Genomic DNA, 25,824 nt, shown 5'->3' on the forward strand with positions numbered 1-25,824 from the left:
AGATGATTTAATGATCATTAACATAACCATGAGAGATATCATGATGTATTTACAAGTTACTCAGGTGCTACAAATGATTTATTGGGTTGATGGAGTAAGAGATTGTAGAATAGAAAGAGTGGAGGATAGAGTTCCACTTCCTCCAAAGAGGAGGGTTAGGAGGGAAGATGTGAAAGAGGGAGAGTTGGGTTTTTCTCTACTATTGATCAAGAAACAACATGAAGTTGAAAATATAGGTGTGTGTCCTTGAGTCTCTCCAAGGGGGGCTATTTATAGTTGTGTAGGAGTGGGATTATGCTACACTTAATTAGGGTGAGTAATTAGCCCTAATTAAGTGTCCTTTGACCACTCATTGAATATTGGATATAAAAGGGACTATTTATTCACCAAAAATATCATTTTAGACCGTAAAGGCTCCATAGGGGTGCATAATGTAGGTGGGCCCCACAATGAGGCCCTACGGGTGGCTCCTGCGGGTATCTCAACTTGTCTGTCTTGGCATTTAGAAAGCATCTTTAGGTTGGTCCCATCACATGCAAGTGACCTTGAACACTCATTTCTCTTCTAGAAGATGAGTAGGGGGAAAATAAGATCTCACCCTCTTGATTTACTTGATTTACAGTTCCCTTTTGCTGCGAATTTGACAGATTTACACTATTTTGACCATAACTTTTTACCTGTAGCTCGGAATGACATGCTTCAAAAGGAAAATTTGACCTTCTCAACATGTTTGATATGAATTTGGACTATTCTTCACGCCCATGCACCAAGGAATTTGGTTTGGAAGGTCCTTACTAGGCTAGGGAACCTTTTGCTTCCAAGTCTTCTTGTATGGGCCCTTTGCTTGTATGCATCCAAGGGGAATCATGCTTTTTCAAAAGGGTATGATGCTTAAACAAATAGAGGAGGTCCCAATATTATTTTCTTGTGAAAAGAATCTACAATTTGAGTCTTTTTGAAAGGAGAAAAACTATATGTATATTCTTAAGAGATATTGGGCCACCTATGTAGGGGGCATAGAAGACTCGTAGAGATGGACCATAATCTTTGGTACCATGGTAATTTATCTATATGGAATGGAAGATGGATATATGATTTTTCTACTACTAATTCACAAGAGGTAAGAAAGTTTGGGGGTAGATAGTTGGTTATTGTATGCTTACTTTTATTTACAAAGCAAAAAAGAAAAAGGTGGTAATATAAATATATAACTAAGGTGACATTTTTGGGAAGAGTACAATGTATCTGTCGCCACAAAGGTTAAACGAAGAGGGGGAATTTACTCTAGATAACTTAATATCGTAGAAAAATATATACACATATGAGGAAGAGGACATTGAGTAGGCTGAAAAATGTTGCAAAAAAACGGTTACCATTTTATGCCACTCATATTAGCCCTCCCCCAAGCCTAGAGATATTCATATCTTTAGGAGGACGGTGTTGCTTCTTTTTCTTCTCTTTTTTTCTCTTTTTTTGTCATTTTTCCTTTTCCACTTTTTTTTTTCAATAAGAGGAGTGTCATGCACTCTTTTACTCCATTAGACCTGCTTTTCATTACCTCAATCCCATAAATCGGAGATGGGAGGGTTGCCTTGGGTATCTTCAGATTCCAATGCTGGTTCTTCTTTGCACATCAAAGCTTTAAAAATAGGATGAGCATTTGCCAAGCCAAACGGATCCATGCCAATTGGGAGCTTAGACGATGTAGGCAGATGACTTCCTATCAACGGATTGATACGTTGAAAGTAGGGCTTTAATCTCCATCCATTGACTCTGGTCTTGTGGAGTTTTTCAGATGAATCTGCTAATCTGTAACTACCATTCCCAAACTTTTTTTTTATCATGAAAGGTCCGTCCCATTTTTGCAAAAGCTTTTTGTCAAGTCGAGTATCAAGTTGGTTATCATAACGAAGAACCAACATACCTTCCTTCAATCCTTTCCCCTTGAGCTCCTTGTTGATTTTGTCCCTTTGGCTTGTCGCTTTCATGATGTAGTGATCAATGGACTCTTCTCTATCTAGCTCAAGTCATTGGAGATCTAAGATCCTTTCATGTAGAACCTCTTTTGGTTTTTTTGCCACTCTTGCAAGAACGCGCAAGCTTGAGAGCTCTACCTCAATGGGGAGAAGTGCCTCCTGAGCTTTTTGAAATGGGGCCTCTAAACCCAAACCAATAGGCCTACCCTCACAAAATGTTCGTAAAGAGGTACGCACACTACTTGGGGCACCACCTTCTTTTGGGAGTGGAGAAGGAAACCAATCAAAATAACACTTGCACTCACCCACTCAAGCAACACACTTTGAAAACCCCCTTACTCTATATACACTTTGGACACTTGAACACCATCAACGATTATGCAACACAATGCCATGCATCAAATGAAATATGCAATTTGTAGAATAGCATTCACCTTCTCCCCAAATGAATACCCATAATACATCCAAACTCCTCCTCTCTCAAGAACTCATCAAAAAATCATGCGCACAAGACTTGCCTCTCAAACACACAAGAAAATCACTTACATCAAACTAACACACTTTGCATAAAGAGCTCATCTCCATCTATGCAATGTCGTGACACAAATAAAAATCACCATGAGAGGTAGCCACATGCATATGTAATGAAGCAAAAGAGAGTTGGAGTGAGAAACTTCTTTAGACCAATTGAATAAGTGTGGAGCAACAAACCAATGGTAAATTGAGACTAGAACACTTACTTGATTTCTCGCACACCTTTTAAGGGGAGGTTAGACGTTGGCTAACCATCACGAACTGCAACACTTAAAAGTTTTGAAAATGATTTAATGATCATTAACATGACCATGAGAGAGATCATGATGTATTTACAAGTTACTCAGGTGCTACAAATGATTTATTGGGTTGATGGAGTAAGAGATTGTAGAATAGAAAGAGTGGAGGATAGAGTTGCACTTCCTCCAAAGAGGAGGGTTAGGAGGGAGGATGTGAAAGAGGGAGAGTTGGGGTTTTCTCTACTATTGATCAAGAAACAACATGAAGTTGAAAATATAGGTGTGTGTCCTTGAGTCTTTTCAAGGGCGGCTATTTATAGTTATGTAGGAGTGGGATTATGCTACACTTAATTAGGGTGAGTAATTAGCCCTAATTAAGTGTCCTTTGACCACTTATTGAATATTGGACATAAAAGGGACTATTTATTCACCAAAAATATCATTTTAGACCGTGAAGGCTCCATAGGGGTGCATAATGTAGGTGGGCCCCACAATGAGGCCCTACGGGTGGCTCCTGCGGGGTATCTCAACTTGTCTGTCTTGGCATTTAGAAAGCATCTTTAGGTTGGTCCCATCACATGCAAGTGACCTTGAACACTCATTTCTCTTCTAGAAGATGAGTAGGGGGAAAATAAGATCTCACCCTCTTGATTTACTTGATTTACAGTTCCCTTTTGCTGCGAATTTGACAGATTTACACTATTTTGACCATAACTTTTTACCTGTAGCTCGGAATGACATGCTTCAAAAGGAAAATTTGACCTTCTCAACATGTTTGATATGAATTTGGACTATTCTTCATGCGCATGCACCAAGGAATTCGGTTTGGAAGGTCCTTACTAGGCTAGGGAACCTTTTGCTTCCAAGTCTTCTTGTATGGGCCCTTTGCTTGTATGCATCCAAGGGGAATCATGCTTTTTCAAAAGGGTATGATGCTTAAACAAATAGAGGAGGGCCCAATATTATTTTCTTGTGAAAAGAATATACAATTTGAGTCTTTTTGAAAGGAGAAAAACTATATGTATATTCTTAAGAGATATTGGGCCACCTATGTAGGGGGCATAGAAGACTTGTAGAGATGGACCATAATCTTTGGTAAAGACAAATGGAGAGTTGATTTTCCATGGTAATTTATCTATATGGAATGGAAGAAAGTTTGGGGGTAGATAGTTGGTTATTCTATGCTTACTTTTATTTACAAAGAAAAAAAGAAAAGGGTGGTAATATAAATATATGACTAAGGTGACATTTTTGGGAAGAGTACAATGTATGTGTCGCCACAAAGGTTAAACGAAGAGGGGGAATTTACTCTAGATAACTTAATAGCGTAGAAAAATATATATACATATCAGGAAGAGGACGTTGAGTAGGCTGAAAAATGTTGCAAAAAGATGGTTACCATTTTATGCCACTCAGTACAAACTGCTCAACGAGCAGATAATGGTAAGCAACATAGTCAACCGTGTACAGATTGATTGGAATCAACTTGAAAATTGTGTCTGGTACCGTGTGGTAGATTGAGGAATTCTTTCCTTGAAAGTATAACTGGGAGAGATCAACGGTGATCCTCACTGCAGATCAAACTGTGATCCTTAATGCTTATGGGGTGATGTAGCAATCACCCGCCGGGTCTTACCCCAAAACAGTATGTCCATAGACACTCTGTAGTCCTATAGAGAGAGCAGGAGATCCACACAAGTGAGCTGCCGAGCGCCTATGGACAGTCTAGACTTTCTTGTAGAGATCCACTACTGTGAGTTGAAGATTATCAAAAACTTAACTTGAGTGTCGCACTGAAAACATGTAGTGCAAAAATGACACCCTAAACATCGTAATGACAAGACTCTTGCTTGGCCATTAACGTCGATGTGTACTTGCTTGGGTATATCTTGAAAACAATCACCCAAAGAATACCAATAGTTGGGTCTAACCCTTGTCCGGAAACAGGCTTATAGCCCTTATGCAAAATAGTGTTCAATCGACGAACCGATGAAGACTAATTTGAGTAGCATCTTAGCCACGTGCTAGCTGTGAGTTAGAGCACCTTGGCTCAAGCTGACTGGCAGGAGCAGAATATGTATCAAAAGCTTCTTAGAAGAGTTTTGTTATTCTTAAAAGAAATAAGAAAAACAGAGAAAAGAAGAGCATGCTGGGCTGAGGAACTTTCCTTAAATTTTTAGAGTGTGTGCCCAAAATGTGTGCTCTTAGACATCTTATGCCTGAATTGCAGCTTATTCTATAAGCATTCCACGATCTATCTGTATGAAGCTCTCATCGAGAGAGGCAACAAAAAACACAAGTTGAATCTTGACCGTCTACCGTGTAGGGTCATGATTGTATGAGGATGACTTGAAAGGGGCACCTTGCCGGTGAATCTAGACAAAATTATAGGTTCGTTTTAGTATTGTTGAGTGTTGATAGAAACCAACAATCCATCCGTACTCTGTCCTTGCATAAAGAATGGTAAGCCCTTGCGCAGAGTGATGGCCTCAACCGTGAGATCCAAAACTCTAAGTATCTTGCACAATTAAAGCTGGTAGGGATTCTGTGAGCTGAGATCCCCTATTTTGCCGGTGCCCTAAAGACGTGCTTCCTATAAAATTGCCAAAGCACTTTGCTTTGCAAGGACAGTAATTGCCAAGTGTAAACAGGAAGAAACAGGAAAAACTTCAACTTGGCTAACCTGGTCGTTATTGCTGCAACCAATTGTCATGATAGGTGGGAGAAAAACTCATTTCAGAATGGCCCATAGCCATATCTGCACAGACGCCCTCATATGTTGTATACACTCGTATGGTACATAAGGCCATAACCTACAAACTTGAATTCACGTGCAAACACCTTGCCTATTCTTTCCATATTATGTATGCTCATAGCATATGCCAGACGTGACCATCTTCAATGCAAGATGTAGAAATTGAAGCCTTGCTGCGTAGAACTCTGTCTGGCCTCATTGCCAACAAATGCTATTGATGACAGATGTCATAGCAAAGGGAGATGACCTTGTCCTGCATGCAAAAAAAATCGACCTTGTCTACTTTTAGATCTGCTAGAAAAATTGAATTATATGTGCAATAAATAAATACCATTTGCGTACCTCATGAAGTACGCCTACCGATGAAATGGCCGTTGTAAGAGTCGAACGAGTTGGAATCAAGGTTCATAGTTGTTTGACCTCATACTGCGAAGGGCCTTTCCCCATGCTCTTGTGGTGTTACACAGACCATACCCATGAGCATCTTTGGCGAGCCTTGCTAGCCTCATGGCCTATGTGGTAGCTTTTTCATGATCCTTGCAACCCATGTCTGACTTACCCGGAGGACCAAACATTGCCGAGGATCAAAAATTTCCAAGCCAAAACTGGGAATGTGACAGCTATAACTGTAGACCAACTCTTAGAAGTCCAAGTCGACCGGAAAACCGTAGGGGAAACATGTCCATTCGTGCTGGAATATTTCCCAAAGTTCGTGCATGCGGTGCCCTTATTGTGACAACACTGTGCATGGCTTTGTAATGGTGTTCGATCTCTTGAAATGCTATTGGATGCACCATGAGGCCTCTCCCATATACCAAACAACCCGTAACATGTACTGAATTCCGTCAAAAATCCTTGAAACTACGACCTTGTCGTGCATGGTATGCTTGGTAAGCCTTGCCCTTTGCTTGCCATGTCACTTTCAAATCCGGTGAAATCGTTGCTAAATATTGAAAGTTTATGCCATCAAAACTTGAAAGTTTTGACATCCGTAGCTTTTCCCAAATTGACTGTTCATGGTAATTTCCTGCAACCCGCTGGGTCGTCCACCCTCCCATGGTCACGCAATCCCCGCACGAATACATGTTTGTGTTTGTGGGGCATGTGAGCAGACTGGCCTACTACAACGGGTGGGAAAGACCCCCTTCAAAAGGGATGGCCAATTTACCCAAGCCCCAAAGGGCGGTCAAATGTGGGTGAGCCAAAAAATTCCATGGCTTCAAAGTAGACAGGCGCAGGCACAGTCGACGAGCATGGAGATGCCGCATCCGCTACAGGCCACTTCTCCCCCTGCCACTGTGACGAACCCTGCGCAGATTGCCCTCACAAACTCAGCCAAACCACCGGCGAGCGGTTCCATGCAGGTCAAACCTTGCTCCACTTCCCGACTAAGCCCTCCTTCCCACGGTTGCCTTCTGTTCGGTTTCTTGATCCCACCATGAACCTCCCCATAGAAGGGGTTATTCCTGCGCGCCGCCTTTGGCTGGCCCTTCCATGCACACCCCTCTTGGAAACGAGAGAGAGAGTGGGAAGGAGAGAGAGATATCATGCAACGTCGTGCCAAAGCATGAAAGGTTCCCCCTTCCTCCATAGCCCCTCCCTGCCCTAAGCTCTGATACAAATATAAGAAACTAGGCAACTAGTCTCTACTGGATCCTCCTCCCAACCTCCCTTTATAGGTAGGCTCCTAGCCCCTTTCCCTAGATGGATCCCTTGTCCACACTGCCTAGCCCGGCCCTTGGCCGTAGTCCTTGCCTAGCCTAGTTCTTAGGGTACAGGACCCGTGACCTGACAATCTTCATGTGCTACATGTAAAATAAACTAGCATGTTATATGTCAATGGATAGATTTTTTCATGTTGAATCTAAAAGTATAAAGTCCAACAAGTTTAGAGTTTTTCTGCAAAAAATTTACCGGTCTCCACTGTTTTTAAAGGGTACCACCAAAAAGTGCAAAAAGTGGTACCACCAATACATGCTTTTACCCTGCAAATTGTCTTGGCCTCATAGGAAAGTTTTTTTCTCCATTGTGTAACATGCCATGGGTGTTTTTAAATATGAACATTGTTATTGAAAAGTTAAACTTTATTATCTAGTTTTACTATGTGGTCTCAATTTCACTTTATCTCTTTTTTATCGTGTAAGCATCATGGATACGGAAAAGAAAGTCTAACAGCTTATTAGATCATACTTGTGGAAAATTCAACAAGATGTCATCATCAATTACATTTTAGTGTTCATTTTGCAATACAATTCCTTTATTCATAGATTCTAGTGGGCTATAGCAAAAATTAGACAACTAGATTGAATTTATCAAATGAAAACATTGCCGGTACATTGCACTACAATTCCTTTATTCATACTATAAATAGCCCCCCTTGGAGAGACTCAAGGACACACCTATATTTTCAACTTCATGTTGTTTCTTGATCAATAGTAGAGAAAACCCCAAATCTCCCTCTTTCACATCCTCCCTCCTAAACCTCCTCTTTGGAGGAAGTGCAACTCTATCCTCCACTCTTTCTATTCTACAATCTCTTACTCCATCAACCCAATAAATCATTTGTAGCACCCGAGTAACTTGTAAATACATCATGATCTCTCTCATGGTTATGTTAATGATCATTAAATCATCTTCAAAACTTTCAAGTGTCGCAATTCGTGATGGTTAGCCAGCGTCTGTCCTCCCCTTAAAAGGTGTGCGAGAAATCAAGTAAGTGTTCTATTCTCAATTTACCATTGGTTTGTTTCTCCACACTTATTCAATTGGTCTAAAGAAATTTCTCACTCCAACTCTCTTTTGCTTCATTACATATGCATGTGGCTACCTCTCATGGTGATTTTATTTGTGTCACGGCATTGCATAGATGGAGATGAGCTCTCTATGAAAAGTGTGTTAGTTTGATGTAAGTGATTTTCTTGTGTGTTTGAGAGGCAAGTCTTGTGCACATGATTTTTTGATGAGTGCTTGAGAGAGGAGGACTGTGGATGTATTATGGGCATTCTTATGGGGAGAAGGTGAATGCTATTCCACAAATTGTATATTTCATTTGATGCACGGCATTGGGTTGCATAATCGTCGATGGTGTTCAAGTGTCCAAAGTGTATATAGAGTAAGGGGGTTTTCAAAGTGTGTTGCTTGAGTGGGTGAGTGCAAGTGTTATTTTGATTGGCTTTCTTCTCCACTCCCAAAAGAAGGTGGTGCCCCAAGTAGTGTGCGTACCTCTTTACGAACATTTTGTGAGGGTAGGCCCATTGGTTTGGGTTTAGAGGCCCCATTTCAAAAAACTCGCCCTCATAAAGTGGTGCCCCCACTGAGGAACATATTTCCAAGTTACCTTCAAAATTTTTAGTGATGAATAATGGAGTTCCCATCTATCCATTTCATTTTTCACAACACATTAGAGTAAATGTTCACATAGATAGAAAAGTCTTTTTCCAGCAACCCATTGTTTTTATGTTTGGTGCAGAAAGACTTAGAGAAATACTGGCATCACCCAATCCAATTATACTTCCAATCATCAATTATGAAACTTCTTTTGATGTTCACATTTTCATTTTGTTTTAAAGGCAGGAACAAGGAGTGGTGAAGGGGTGCTCAAGGGCCATATGAAGAAATGAGGTCTTCAAACCAACAACGAGGAGTAGCACATGAATTATGATCAAAACAATCAACCTTTTAGGCCTATTGCTCGGCAATCCATTCATATAATCATTGCAACTAAGTTTAGGTTTCAATCTATCATAAGGAGGATATTTGGATCCACTCGCCTCAATGAAATCAATGCTTCAATTAATCCATTTATTCTACCTATGATAAAGTACAAATTAACAATAGATGTGTACATCTTCATTTGAATGTAATCAGATTTATAGTGTCAACAATCTTGTGCGGCCCGTAAGAGAAAAGTTTCTTTAAAAAAGAAAATTAAAAAAGTCTAAACAAAATGTCAAGTTCTTTTCCCACATTCTATGCAAGAAGTGGGGAAGATGCGCAAGAGTTTCTTGACAACTTGGAGATGGCACATCTCATATCCGGGAGAGATGAAGAGGAAGTAAAGCTACGATCCTTCCCGTTGGTTCTAAAAGCAGAAGCTAAAGCATGGTATGAGACCTTGCAACCCCAAATCAAGTCCAACTGGGAGAGACTGTGAGCAAGCTTCCTCTCCAAGTTCGGGCAAGGTGATACTTCTAAAGGACTATGGAAATGTCTTATTGGACATAAGCAGGTATCACTTGAAGACTATCCCTCTTATGAAGCAACCTTTGTCAATCTTTGGGGTAGGTGGGAGGCTACATTAGAAAATCATGGTGGTGCACCTAACTTTCTAAAAAAAGAGAGATTCATGGTTGGCTTGTATCCACTTTTAAACGTTAAACTAGAGCTACAATTCCCATCCACCTTCAAAGAAGCAGGTGAGGTAGCCATCATCAAGTTTAGAAAACTACACTTCCAAGCACATAGAGCAAGGGGTTTGAATGAAGTGAGTGAGAGGGAGTCTTCACAAACCATGGAAGCACCAATTAGGGCCCCTCTTGCACAATCTTCACAAATAGGAGATAACTCTCAACAAGAGGTTTTACAAAGGCTAACTCAACAACTTGAGAACCTCACTCTGAATCTAGTACAGGGCCTACCTCAACAACGACAACCAAGAGAAGGGAATCGCAATCAGCGAAGACAAGCTCAAGAGTTGCGATGTTGGAATTGCAATCCATGGAATGTACAATTGTCCACATCCAAGGGGACTTCCGGGAGACATATATCCCCCTAGACTGCCTCCTCTCATTGTGCAGCAAGAACTAGCTCAAGGCCCACAAATCCTTCGTCGACCACCACCACCAGCAAATATACCTCCCGTCCCACATGAGGAGGAAGAAAGAGGAGTCAACATCATCAAGCTAGAAGAGGTAATAGATGAGCATACTCTAAACTTTGATGTTATGCCGGCAGAAAAACGCACAAGAGCACATGATAACGATGAAGAAATGAGAAGTGAAGGAACAAATTCAGCTAGAAGGGACAAGAAAAAGAAGTCAAAGATGGAAGAAGCTGAAAGTAGCAGGAAGAAAAGATCAAGGCAAAGGGAAATTGGTATCAACTACTTCCCATTGGGAAAGGAGCTAGAGCCCTACAACATCCTGGAGGATTTACAAACCCAAAAGCCAAACATTTCATGGCCTCAACTTCTACACCTATCAGCCAAAGTAAGAAGGCAATGGCCAAAGTTGGTAAGTACAAGAATTCCAAAAAAGAAAGCAAATCCTTCCATTAAGGTTGTGGCCTCAAAGCTACAAAAAGATGTAGAACCCATTGTGGATGCTTACATAAGGGCTAAAAAGGTGTCTAATGTATATGTTGATGGTGGAGCTCAAATGTGTGTGATCATAGAAAAATCAATGAAGAGGTTAGGGCTTGAAATTACAAAGTCCTCTAATTGTCAAGCTAGGCTAGCCAACAACTCAAGTGTGAAGTGTTTGGGGATCATTGAAAATGTAAAAGTCTCTGTATGTAACATAGATGCACGAGTGGATATGTATGTCATGCCAGCTAACGGGGAGGGCTATCCCATCATCCTAGGGAGGCCTTGGCTCATTGCTGTGAATGCAGATAAAAAATGGGGAAGTGGTCGTTTGATTCTTAAGAAGGGTCAACCGGTGGTGTATGATTGGCGAGAAGGAAAGCAACTAGATATCAACTATGAAACCACGGCACATTAAGAGAGTGAGGAGGACAGTCCTTACTCAAGTGATGAGGAAGCATCAACCAGTGCATCAACCAGTGAAGAGGAGTCTTCTTTGGAGGTAATGGGAATTGTATTCAACACCAACACCAAAGATGTTTCTGTAGAAGAAAATCCAACAAACAATCACACACGAGGGGATGAAAGATGCCACCACCTTGAAGAAGGATTTGAGAAGATGCTTGCAAAAGATCTTACTTGTGAGGAGAAGAGGTCCTACATCAATATGTTAAGGAGGTATCCCAATTTGTTTATCACTGACTACTCACAAATAAGAGGTGTAGATGTAATAGCGAATCGAATTGAATTGAAACCAAGGACCAAACCCGTGGCTCAAAAGTTAAGGTGGCTAGGATCTGTGCAACAAAAGGCTCTCCTACAAGAAGTGAATCGACTCTTGAAGGCTGGCTTCATCTATCCAGTATCCAACTCCGAATGGGTATCACCTATTGTAGTCACTCCCAAGAAGAATGGTAAGTGGAGGGTCTGCGTGGATTACAAACCCCTCAACGCTGCGACAAAGAGGGACCACTTTCCTCTCCCTTTCCAAGATGAAATTTTGAATGAAGTAGCAGGTCACGAATGCTACATTGTGTGTGATGGGTATTCAGGATATTTTCAAATTAGAATAGCAGAAGAGGACCAACCAAAAACCACCTTCATCACACCTTGGGGATGTTTTGCATTCAGAGTAATGCCTTTTGGGCTCACCAATGCTCCTAGCACCTTCATGAGATTCCCAATATTTGTATTTCAGCCATTCTTTGGAAAATCTATAAGAGTCTTTATGGATGATTTCTGTATTTATAGTTGTAGATCACATCACTGCCAAAAGGTTGAAGAGGGGCTTAAGAGGCTCCATCAATTTGGGGGACAAATCAACCCAGAGAAGTGTCATATCGGTGAATCTCAGGTGGTTTTGCTAGGCCATGTGGTTTCTTCACAAGGAATTCAAGTGGATCCCTCTAAAGTAGAGGCCCTTTTGTCATTATCTCCACCAACAACAACTAAGGAGCTAATGACCTTCAACCACAAAGTGAGGTACATGTCTCGCTTCATCCATCTCCTATCAGAAGCCATCGCCCCTTTGCATAGGTTGGCAAGCCAATCTACATTTGAATGGGGGAGGGAACATGCAAAATGTTTTGAGGAAGTGAAGGGAATTCTTCGCTCTCTCCCAATCCTAATGCCACCAGATCCAAAGGAGACCTACTATGTCACTCCAAGTGTAGGTTTTGAAGCAATTGGTGTTGTTTTGATGCAAAAAGATCCTAAAACATCATACATGAGGCCGATATATTTTGCAAGCAAGGTGATGACTCCGGCCGAGAAGGGATACACTGAAATGGAGAAAGTGGTCTTTGCAATCTTGTTTGCGGTAAGGAAGTTTCGATCGTATCTTCTCCGTGTGCCATTTGTTTTTCTCACCTTAGATCACAATCTACCATATGTAGTACAACACATGAGCCTCTCATCTAGAATAGCAAAGTGGGTGCTTGAACTCCAAGAATTTGAATACACTTTCCTTGTAGAAGATACCACAAGAGCAGGACTTGCAGACATTCTCACCTACAAAGTGAGATAAAGGGAAAGATCACGACTACAAAGAGAGGAAGGCTCAAAATAGTTCAAAGTGAAGGAGATTGATAATGCCCATACTTTATGCTTTGACGAAGCTTATCAACGCCAACAAGACAAAGCAGCAGGGGGGAGGGGGGATCATCATTTTGAACCCACAAAAGGAGGTAATGGTTAGAAAAGGTATCACTCTACCCAATGTTCACTCTAACAATGAGGCTGAGTATGCTGCTCTAACCCTTGGGTTAGAAGAATGCAAAGAATTAGGCATACAAAGACTTATTATAAAAGGTGATTCTTTGCTATTGGTCAAGCAAATCCAAGGGACTTGGAGGTGCAAGAATCGTACATTTTTTTAGTGGCTTAGTAGTGTAGGAGCTTTGATGAAGGGTTTTAAAGCAACATAGGTACAACACATTGTGAGAACTCATAACAAGGAAGCAGACTTACTCGCAAATGAAAAGCTTCAAATGGCGGTAGGAGATGTGAAACTATATGAACCCAAATATCAAGGTCAAGAGGATCTAAAAGACATTATCTTATTTCTACAAGCAGGTGAGTGTCCCAAACACTTAGACAAGGTGCAAAGACATAGACTAGTTAAGAAGGCCACACCTTACCAGTTGATCGGGGATGATTTATATCACAAAGGGAAAGATTTGGTCTTGATGAGAGTACCAGGTGTGCAAGAGATAGAGAAAATTATTCTTTCATGTCATGATGATGTCTGTGGTGGTCACTTTTCTCAAGATATTACAAGTAGGAAGATTTTACAATCAGGGTTTATTTGGCCGAGCTTACATCGTGATGTCCAATATTGATGTAAGGCATGTAAGCCATGCCAAATTGCTGGGGATAGACTACTAACATATGAGCCTCGAGTCCCAATAATATCTTATGGCCCTTTTGAAAAGTGGGGTGTGGATGCAATAGGTCCCCTACCTCGTACCTCTACAGGGAAGGTTTTCATCATCATGGGTGTTTGACTACATGACACGATGGGCGGAAGCAACAAGCACAACCCGAATCACAGCCGAAGAGGTATCAAAGTTTATTTTTGACCATATTTGTAGTAGGTTTGGAACACCCCTAGAAATCTTATCAGATCAAGGCCCGGGTTTTAGGGCTGACCTTCTAAATGATCTCTTGAGGAGGTTAAAAGTGAAACACCTGCATTCCACACCCTACTATCCTCAATGCAATGGATTGGTGGAAAAAGTGAATGGAATGATATGTAAGATCATTTCTAAGCAGATTGTGGATCGGCCTAATGATTGGGATCAACCTTTGACGGCTGCTCTTTGGGCGTATAGGACATCTTTCAAGGTATCTACCCAATTCACCCCTTTTCATCTAGTTTATGGACAGGAGGCACTTCTCCCCATTGAGGTAGAGCTCTCAAGCTTGCGCGTTCTTGCAAGAGTGGCAAAAAAACCAAAAGAGGTTCTACATGAGAGGATCTTAGATCTCCAATGACTTGAGCTAGATAGAGAAGAGTCCATTGATCACTACATCACCAAAGCGACAATCCAAAGCGACAAAATCAACAAGAAGCTCAAGGGGAAAGGATTGAAGGAAGGTATGTTGGTTCTTCGCTAGGATAACCGACTTGATACTCGACTTGACAAAAAGTTTTTGCAAAGATGGGAGGGACCTTTCATGATAAAAACAAAGTTTGGGAATGGTAGTTACAGATTAGCAAATTTATCAGGAAAACTCCACAAGACCAGAGTCAATGGATGGAGATTAAAGCCCTACTTTCAACGTATCAATCCGTTGATAGGAAGTCATCTGCCTACATCGTCTAAGCTCCAAATTGCCATGGCTCCCTTCGGCTTGGCAAATGCTCTACCTATTTTTAAAGCTTTGATGTGCAAAGAAGAACCAGCCTTGGAATCTGAACATACCCAAGGCAACCCTCCCATCTCCGATTTATGGGATCGAGGTAATGAAAAGCAGGTCTAATCGAGTAAAAGAGTGCACGACACTCCTCCTATTTAAAAATTTAAAAAAAAAGTGGAAAAGGAAAAATGACAAAAAAAAAGAGGAAAAAAAAGAAGAAGAAAAGAAGCAACACCGTCATCCTAAAGATATGAATATCTCTAGGCTTGGGGGAGGGCTAATATGAGTGGCATAAAATGGTAACCATCTTTTTGCAACATTTTTCAGCCTACTCAACGTCCTCTTCCTCATATGTGTATATATTTTTCTACGCTATTAAGTTATCTAGAGTAAATTCCCCCTCTTCGTTTAACCTTTTTGGCGACACATACATTGTACTCTTCCCAAAAATGTCACCTTAGTCATATATTTATATTACCACCCTTTTCTTTTTTTCTTTGTAAATAAAAGTAAGCATACAATAACCAACTATCTACCCCCAAACTTTCTTACCTTTTGTGAATTAGTAGTAGAAAAATAATATATCCATCTTCCATCCCATATAGATAAATTACCATGGAAAATCAACTCTCCACTTGTATTTACCAAAGATTATGGTCCATCTTTACAAGTCTTCTATGCCCCCTACATAGGTGGCCCAATATCTCTTAAGAATATACATATAGTTTTTCTCCGTTCAAAAAGACTCAAATTGTATATTCTTTTCACAAGCAAATAATATTGGGCCCTCCTCTATTTTTTTAAGCATCATACCCTTTTGAAAAAGCATGATTCCCCTTAGATGCATACAAGCAAAGGACCCATACAAGAAGACTTGGAAGAAAAAGGTTCCCTAGCCTAGTGTGGACCTTCCAAACCAAATTCCTTGGTGCATGGGCGTGAGGAATAGTCCAAATTCATATCAAACATATTCAGAAGGTCAAATTTTCCTTTTGAAGCATGTCATTCCGAGCTACAGGTAAAAAGTCATGGTCAAAATAGTGTAAATCTGTCAGATTCGCAGCAAAAGGGAACTGTAAATTAAGTAAATCAAGAGGGTGAGATCTTTTTTTTCCCCTACTCATCTTCTAGAAGAGCAATGAGTGTTCAAGGTCACTTGCATGTGATGGGACCAACCTAAAGATGCTTTCTAAATGCCAAGACAGACAAGTTGAGATACCCCGCAGGAGCCTTATCTTTAGGAGTTTTTTTTCTCTAGACTTGTATATATGCGACTCATCACTCTAGAGCAAGCCTTATCTTTGTATTGGCACACACTCGGCAATGCCACTTCTTGTGCTATGTACTCTTGAGCTTCTCCTTCGTCTTCTCCATCTTTACGTGCATTCTTGCAACCCAATATCTATCCAAATAGCCGATAGCTGGCAACATAGAGAGAGAGAGAGAGAGAGAGAGAGAGAGAGATGAAATGAACTGGAATGACATATTAACGTCTTCAAAAGGTCAAAATGACCTGTGATACCAAACCGATACAAACTGGTGAATCTGGTACCATGTTTGGGTACGTAAAATAGGATGAGAGAGAGAGAGAGAGAGAGAGAGAGAGAGAGAGAGATGAAATGTTATATTGATGTCTTCAAAAGGCCGATATAGATAGAGGGAGGGGGGGTTGACAAATGAGAGAAAAAAGGTAATGAGAGGGAAATACACACACACACAGGATGAAAAGAAATGGAGAGATAGGTATAGAGAAAAAGAGGGATAGGGATACAAAGAGAGAAATTAAGAGAAGCAGGGATACAAAGAGAAGTGGAGAGAGAAGAGATAGATATGGAGAAATAGAGGGATAGATATGGTGAGATAGTGTGTGTGTGTGTGTGTGTGTGTGTATAGAAAGAGAGAGAGAGAGAGAGAGAGAGAGAGAGAGAGAGAGAGATTCCGGCCCCTCCCCTCGGACACGTGTCTATAACTCTTCACTCCAGCGACTTCAGGCAGTGTAGTCTAAGCGAAATAGTGGGGGAGAGAGAGAGAGAGAGTTTGAAGCTTAGAAAGCTGGAGCCTGGAGCTTACAACAGGGAAGCCGTCAAATTGGCCAGAAGCATTGACGTAGCCATCTTCTCTTCGATCATGCCGACTGTGTGTTTGTGTGTGTGTGTGTGTGTGTGTCAGAGAGAGAGAGAGAGAGAGAGAGAGAGAGAGAGAGAGAGAGAGAGAGAGAGAGAGAGAGAGAGAGAGAGAGAGAGAGAGAGAGAGAGAGAGAGAGAGAGAGAGAGAGAGAGAGAGAGAGAGAGAGAGAGAGAGAGAGAGAGAGAGAGAGAGAGAGAGAGGGGGGGGGGGGGGGGGGGGGGGGGGGGAGAGATGCAGAGCTTTTCGTAGCCGATAGAGAGAGAGAGAGAGAGAGAGAGAGAGAGAGAGAGAGAGGGAGAGAGATGTGTGCGCCAACGGGCAGCTATGAAGTAAGCTCTCTACCCCGTCCAGTCAGCTACACTCTTCTTTAGCTGCAGAGATGAGGATGAGTCACTGAGAATGAGTGCACCTCGCAGAGAGAACCTGTAGCCTTTCGCTCACCATAGAATGCAGGCAGAGGCCATGAATGCAAGACCGTTATGCTTTAGCATAGAGAGAGAAGGCACAGTTGCGAACTTTGGAGCGTCTCCCTCACGCTGGCCTTGGCAGGAGCCTGCCTTGCTTCTCCACAATCGTCTGCTCAGGTACTCATGTAAAAATCATTTTTCAAAATATACAAAATTTATTTCCTTTCTGAAGGTCACTATACTTGGCTCCTTCCTTGGGATGAAAGTTTAAAGCCAAAGTTAGGTAGGGATCTTAGAAAGAGAGGAAGATGTTTTGTGTAACCTTGGGTGTTTCTTTTGCAATCGAGACCCCTTGGTTTAAAGCAACATTGTAAAACCTCGTAGTTAAACGCTGCATGAGAAATGTTCAACAAGCAGCCACAGCTCTTGGCCAGGGCTTTGCCCCCCTTGGGTTTGTCGGTGGCATTTCAGTACTTTTAAAGTTGAAATATTTCCACTACCCCTTGGCACTTTGAGGACTTCTTTCCTTGAAAATTCAAGTGTTAAGGTTCCAAAAAGTGACCATCAACCCATACAAAGTGATTTAATAGTAATCACGCAATGGGCGTACCCCAAAGGTGACTCATATAGGCACTCTTAGTGCTATTATGAACTCCACTAAATTTGGAGTTGTAATCACAACTAAATCTTGTTCACACCAAAAAATCCATCATCTTGGTTATCGTGAACAGTTGTGTTGTTGAAAATGCTGGTGTCATCTATATACCTTGGTGGAGATAATCCCTTACGAGTTTCACAACTCAAGTTGACGTTCACAAGTAAAGTGTGTAGCTTGAAAAGAACGCCCCACAATTGTAATGGCAAGACCCTTGCTTGTCCATTAGAAGCGATGGGTACTCTACTAAATAGTGTTGGTCGATTTTGAAAGCAATCACTCATGGATTACAAAAAGATGTCTCTTAGCCATTCCAAATTAAGTGTCAATAGATGGCGCTTAGCCTTACTGTTACCTATTGACATAAAAAGATTTTAATAAAATCATGCCTAGTTGTATTCCTTTTTCAAATGCTCTCGTACAGACCGTGCATGTGTCATAGCCTATCCTATAAGCGTACATCAATGTAATTGTATGATGCCCTCATAGAGAGAGGTACCAAAAGTCACGTCTTGACCCACTTACCTTGTATGTGATTGTGACTGTATCAGGGTGCAGATGTATGGCACATCGCCTGTGAATAAACATAAAAATAAAATGTCTAAAAATAGCAACAACGGAGCTCATCCTTTAGAGAGTAGCTAGTGCTATAGCAGAAGCGTATGCAATGATGGGTGTTGTGCATCCATCAGGCTAATATGCCATGCATACATATCAAAAAATAGAATGATAAGCCCTTCGCTGCAATGAAAGTCTTGACCATGTGAGCCACTGGTATACGTGCCGTGCACGATCACGCTGGCATGGATACATCACAGTGCACCGTTGCGTAAACTATGAGCTTATATCCACATAGTGCCAAAGATGTGTGCCATTATCATTGATTCAAAATCAATCGATAATACTATGGCACATAAGAGAAGTCGTGCTTCACATGAAGACAGGCAAAGCATTTTGCTTTGTATAGTTGCCTCGTATGGAGTTTGCCCAAGCACCTTTCTTTGCAGAGCAGAGAGATCTTGTCTCAAATGAAAAGTAAAACATAGAAAAAAAAAATATAACTTGAAATTGACTAACCTTGTCACCCATGGGTGGGTAGGTGTTTTGTAGTGCGCTCGACTTCGACTCATAGTCATATATGCGAATAACTTGAGAGGTGTCGGATGTCCCACACTTGCCGTCATGGCTTTGAAACCGCTATGCAATAGGTTTGAAAACAAAGCCTTCCTTCCCAGAAGTCCATCAGAAAGATGAGACATAACTGTCTTGAGTGCATACAACGAACAAATATTGCAATTGACACACAAATGTCAAAGAGAGGCAATCATGTCGAGCTGGCATAGAAAAACGGCCTTGCCAAAGACATGTTATTGAGAATCTTGCGATTGCTCAATAGTGAAAAAGATAACTTAGTTCGCCTGTAGTTTAGCAAGTTGTATAGGCATAGAAGTGACCTTGCATTGAATGCAGATAGAGATAGAGCCATGATCTTGTAAGCTGTGTTATTGCCAAGAAAGTCAATGGCCAATGTGAGCTATGGAGCCGTGCTCCTCTATCGCGGATGACCCAAATCAAGCAACAAATCTCTTAGCCATGGAGCCTTGCTCCTCTGTCGTGGATGACCCAAATCGAGCAACAAATCTCGTTGTTGCATCAAAAAGATGCTTGCTAACGATCATAAACCTGGTTGATTACATTCATGGCAGACAACTTGCCTTGGAATTTGATCTGAGCCTTGCTTACCAACATTGTGAAATAATAATTAATGATTGTCCTTGCCGAGTACCTTGAGTGGACAAAGGGCAGGCCTTTCCTGATTTAGGCTCATACGTTATCGAAAGTGCTGGCAATCACATGTTGTTGAATGGTCTTTCATCCCTGGCGCGTTAGTCCTAAAAAGCCTTGCTTTTGCCTAGAGTTGTTGATAGAAACTACAAATAGTAGGAAAGCAATAACACAACAAAGATGTAACAAGCCATGCTCGTTAGCACCCGTGTACGGAGATGTGCTCCTTGCAATACCAATCACAGCTGGACGGACCATTATTGCTAGGCAAATACGCCACCCTGCATAAACTATGAGGGTAATTAATTGAGAAAAAACAAATATGAAGAGGTTATCTTGAGTCCGTTCTCATAGAAAACTTTTAAGCTTAGTTGAAATATAGTGGTGAAGCCATGCGTCGCCAATCACGTGTTGAACTTTATCGAAGTTGATCGAGCCTTGAGTTTCAAAAGCTTTCCGTATTGAAGATCTTTGTACCCCACTACCTGCATGTTCTTGGATGTAATTGGATGCAAGTTGTATGTGGCTTGGTCAAGTTCGCATGGCTTAAATGAACCCGGATATTGCGGACCGTGGGCCAAAACCCTTAGTAAGGTAGGGAAAAATAAAGAAAATTTTAAAAAAAAATATTGTGTTTGTTGCAGCCACCATGGCCGATTGCATCGGGGACGAAGCGAGAGGAGACAACCAGTGGGATGGTTCTTTGCAGGCGGTCAAGTGACAAAAAAAACATCCCCTCTGCAGCGCAAATCGCACCAGCTAATCTACTGCCGATTTCATGCATGTCTCAATTGCATGCAGGAGGTCGTTCCCGCGGGGTTGTCTGTAGGGCCCATCCCTACCTAGCGGTCCCTTGCATGCGGTGCTTAGCGGTACCTTCCATGCGGGTAGCTAAGAGAAGCTTTCTCCACCCAAGGGGCCATGCCCTCCCTGCATCATTGAGAATAGTGTTGTCCTCATGGAGCTTGCCCACGGCCGTGGAGAGAGAGAGAGAGAGAGAGAGAGAGAGAGAGAGAGAGAGAGAGAGAGAGAGAGAGAGAGAGAGAGAAGAGAGAGGGAGAGAGACAGACCATGCAATGCCCTGCAAGCATGAGTCTTCTCGTTCCTCCATGGCTACTCCTCCATGCCCTTCGCCCCTGAGCTCTGATACCAGTGAAAGACCATAGGGAGATAGACATTCCAATAACCACCCAACCATACCTATATATAGGCCCTTGGCCCTCTGGCTCTTAGCTATGTATAGCCCTTGTACCACATGTGTATCCATCGGCCCTTGGCTAGGGTCGTGCCCTCCTATAGTCCTACCCTTGGCATGACATCCACCTCCGAAGAGCTGGGAGGGCTGCTAATCGAGAGAGAGAGAGAGAGAGAGAGAGAGAGAGAGAGAGAGAGAGAGGAAAATAGCCTTTAGTGTCTTCGTAGTTCCCCCTATTGACGTCCTCACACACGAGAGATACCTACTATTTTTTTGGATGTTTTTTTTAATGTTTTTCGAGGTCCTGTTGCATGGTGTTGTAGCACTGCAGGGCGGGTGTGCATGCTCTATTTGATGAGACATTGGTAGATGTCACCCTCCAAGAATGCCTCTCTGTAATCCCTTTTGAAGCTATCTTTTGCGGCAAAAATTGGTGCTCTATTTTACTACCTGATCCCTTAATTTACTGCTTGATTTCTTCCTATGCAGGAGGCTTTGTAGCTAATAGAACAACTCTTTCGGAGGAGCTCACTGCATGTTGATTGTTGGCAGGAGCACCTTGATCCGGTTGGTTGTTCGACATTGTTGAACTACCAAGCTTATGCGAGCTTTCACCCCGTCGATTCTTCCCTCTCTCATGGCATGCACGGCTGTTGCAACTCTATCGTCTTCGACACGCGTTTCCTTGGACCTCTCTCTCTCTCTCTCTCTCTCTCTCTCTCTCTCTCCCCCCCCCCCCCCCAAACCCGGTACCCTCCAACAAGATTGGCGTCGACGTTGCTCCCATGCAGCCTTTATCTCGCGGTGCAATCATCGCACAACTCAACATGTTTCCATCCTCGATCCCTAGGGTTTTTCTTAAATGATTTTCATTATCATGCACACTAAACCTAGATTTTTAATACTCTTGTCCGCCAGTGCTCGAATTATTATTATTTTAACTAAACCTTGGATGAAGAATTCTGATTTTGATTATCAAAGACCTAGTGCACAGAAAATGGCTCTTTATGAAGTTTAAAAAAATGACTTCAATATCTATCCAAATTACCGATAGCTGGCAACACACACACACACACACACACACACACACACACACACACACACACACACACACACACACACATGAAATGAAATAGAATGACATATTAATGTCTTCAAAAGGTCAAAATGAACTATGAGACCAAACCGGTACAAACTGGTACCATGTTTGGGTACATAAAATAAAGTAAAATAAAATGAAAGAGAGAGAGAGAGAGAGAGAGATATGAAATGGTATATTAATGTCTTCAAAAGGCCGATATAGATAGAGGGAGGGGGGATTGACAAATGAGAGAAAAAAGGTAATGAGAGGGAAACACACACACACACACACACACACACAGGATGAAAATAAATGGAGAGATAGGTATCGAGAAAAAGAGGGATAGGGATAGAGAGAGAGAAATTAAGAGAAGTAGGGATACAAAGAGAAGTGGAGAGAAAGGAGATAGAGATGGAGAAATAGAGGGATATATATGGTGAGATAGTGTTATATATATATATATATTTATATATATATATATATATATAGAGAGAGAGAGAGAGAGAGAGAGAGAGGGGTAGAGAGAAAGGGGGAAATAGAAGGGTAGAGAGAGAGAAATGAAAAGAAGGAGGGATATAGAGAGGCCAAAATGACTGTTACAAACTGGTGAATCTGATAACATCGTTGGGTATGAGTGATCACTGAAACTAAATATTACATTGAATTGTGATAACCATTTTTTGCATTTTTGTGATGGAGATAGAGAGAGATTTGGGTAGTGGCGAATATAGAGAGAGAGAGAGAGAGAGAGAGAGAGAGAGAGAGAGAGAGAGAGGGGGGGGGAGGGAGGGACGGAGGAGGAGGAGGAGGAGGAGGAGGAAAAGAAGTCGAGAGATAGGTAGAGAGAAGAAAGAGGGATAGGGATAGAGAGAGAGAGAGAGAGAAATGAACAGATGCAAGTATACAAAGAGAAGTAGGGGAATGGAGATTGATAGGGATAGATGGAGAGCACAAAAATATTTAGAAAGAGAAGAGATTACACTAAACCTATGATAAGAGGGAGGTGGAGAGAGAGAGAGAGAGAGAACCTCTATTGATCTTCATTTATGAAATTCGTCAAGAGCGAAGGGTTTGAGGGGCCATGCCGCTGCCGAAGGCGGCGCTATTTTACTAGTGCTATATATATATATATATATATATATATATATAATATATTATATATATAGAGAGAGAGAGAGAGAGAGAGAGAGAGAGAGAGAGAGAGAGAGAGAGAGAGAGAATTTTCAACACCATAGACCTCACAGATCTATCCAATGAGGCATAGGATCAATTCAAAGAGACTTTAAAGATCTCTATGTTTTGAGCTAAAGGGTGTTACTCAAGAGGGACCATGGATAACCAAAAAGAGAGAATCATATTACCTTCATCAGAACAATCCGAAGAGACCTATAATATAAGTTTAATCTGAATCCTACACAAGTTGATTAAGGACTGCATGAGCTAAAGGATGCACCACAACCAAGCAGAAGGATCAAACGAATGAGCGAGAGCATAAGATGAAGTGAGCAAAATGTGTGCTCTCTCTAGAATAGATTTACATCGAGTTAATTGGACTTGTTTTGTATAGGAAGTAAATGAGGTATATTATAGAGGAACAAAGATTTACATTGGCTTGAATAGATTTACATTGAGTTAATTGGGCTTGTTTTTTTAAGAAGTAAATGAGGTATATTAGAGAGGAACAAAGATTTACATTGGCTTGAGTTGGAGCTCAAGTGAAATGAGTGTGGGTAGTAATAGTTACACGTGAGGAGAGCAAAATTATAAGACATTTCGGTAAAATAAGAAAAGACGTTTGCTAGTAAAATGGTGGTGTTCGGAGTTGGGAAGAAAGTACCTTGTTTAGGGAAACCCACGTTGAAGACGCTAATTGTAAGCTCGGTGAAGAGAGCAGCTGCAGCATCATCAAGATTCTCATCGCAAAACTCTATTACGCGGGACAACAGAAACAGAAGAATAAGGAATGCAGGGCGATAATGGCAGAGCTTTGAGCTGAGAAGCCTGATGATGCTGCAACTTATACCCACCTGCACGTAGGCTAAGTATGGTTATAAACAAAGGCTTTAAGACGCTACCACCTATATGCATCGTACTAATTGACCTGCAACGTAGACAAAAGCATCTGTATTAAAAGGGATAGCGATCGCTTGAGAGAGAATGAAGGCCCAATGCTTGCATTAAGACAAAGAGCGCGCTTCTGCACACACACACATGCATGCATACTCTCTCTCTCTCTCTCTCTCTCTCTCTCTCTCCCCTTTTTCTCATGATTTATGCCCTTGAGACAAGACGCTTTAACAAGCTCCAAGCACCAACAAGCCCCCCCGCTCCCACTGACCTTCAAAAGCAGCCCATCGCCCACGTTGGGACGGTGCCTTTGCACACCCCCCCAAGCCCCCTCCCTCCCTCCCCCGCCCCCCCCCCCCCCCCCTCCCTTTTCACTTGCTTTCATGTTATTTCCCAACACCGCTGTCCCCAATCCTCCAACACTCCCCACCACCACCCAACGCAAACTCCACAGCAAAAGCTCAACTTATTCATTTAAAAACATGTCCATAAGCCTTTAACGAACAATGCATGCACTCAGGGTACATGCTTGTCCCATAACCTCACCCAAAAGTTGCCCAAAAACATGTGGATGGAAGAGTGCAATGCAAGGCATTAGCATCCCATCTCTTATCTTACCACAATGTAAAGCTCTCACTTTCCCGTTGCTTCCCTTTGTGCACATCTACACCTCTCATTTTCATAGTTAGTTCATGATCATGCACTTACCACCATCCACCATCTCACCATCACTCATGGACCATTATGACACTTTTCTTGTATACAACGCTACAACGTTTACATCGAACTTTGTTTCATCTACTCATTTGTGCACAATCTGGGCAATGGAGACCTTGTTTTACATGACTTTGTTAGGTCAACTTGATGTAATTTGAGTTTAATTGGATGCAAATTGAACCAATAGAGTCAAACAAAGTTTGATTCGTTCAATATTGAGGGCTATAAAGTGGGCTCCATGGAACGATGTGAAATGGATGCACTTGAAACAACTCTCGATCAAAAGAGTTGGGTGGTCCCAATTGCTGTTTTCTTGACCAACTTGAAACCAATTGGTTGCATCAAGGAATCAAACTGTGTTTACTTGAACACAATTAATCACACCAAAGACTTAACTTGATTTCATGCAGTCACAGCAATGACTACAATGGATGATACTTTACATGCATTTCCTCAATCATCTTTAAGCGCTATTGTAGTGTGCTCTTGACTCTCCCCAAGTCCCTTTTATGGTTTGTTGTATATTTTCACTTGATAGCGCTACTTTTCAAATACCACAAAGTGTCTGTCTTCGCTGCTTGCTTGGTGATTCCCTCTTGCACCATAGGCAAGAGCTCATTCTGGCGTAGCATCAATCCTCAGTGACTCGATTGAATCACTTTCTCGGGTTGTCTCAGGGCCACCTACGTGCACCCATTATTTTGACCTACTCTCAGATCTACTACCTTTGGTTGCACCCTCCGATATCCTCTTGGCTGTTGACAACCCACCCTTGCCAAAACCAACTATGGGCTATTGCACAACTCTCAACCATCTTCATTAAAACACCTTAGAGCTATTGCAAAATTTCTTTCTCCCATAATTTTGGCTAGCCTTAGGAAGTGGACCACCATGCATGTTTTTCTTGATTCTCCTGCATCATGGCTTTGTCCCCAACCTAAGCTCAACCATCAGCCAAGCCTTCCAAATATCCCATCAAAGCTTACCCTTCAACATGAGAGAAGCCACCATCAAGCTAATGCTCAAAACCACTCAAAACGGTTCAATTTTAAGCAATCGGCTTCAACCATTAGCCAAATTTTGCATTGGCGTGGAGATCAAATAGCCGAGGCACTGTTCCATT

The 25,824-nt window shown here is 41.8% G+C and overlaps 1 long non-coding RNA gene across 1 annotated transcript in view; it reads right to left on the bottom strand.

The window, feature by feature from the left end:
- Positions 1 to 24,102, bottom strand: part of LOC147462503 (uncharacterized) — a 41,533-nt gene extending 17,431 nt beyond the window's left edge. The window contains exon 1 of the long non-coding RNA XR_015184451.1: positions 23,755 to 24,102. This is a non-coding gene — a long non-coding RNA (uncharacterized LOC147462503). The remainder of the gene's footprint in view (positions 1 to 23,754) is intronic.
- Positions 24,103 to 25,824: the final 1,722 nt, after the last annotated feature.

Source organism: Adiantum capillus-veneris, chromosome 2 (assembly GCF_014529385.1).
Source record: "Adiantum capillus-veneris isolate H3 chromosome 2, ASM1452938v2, whole genome shotgun sequence".
NCBI classification, from domain to species: Eukaryota; Viridiplantae; Streptophyta; class Polypodiopsida; order Polypodiales; family Pteridaceae; genus Adiantum; species Adiantum capillus-veneris.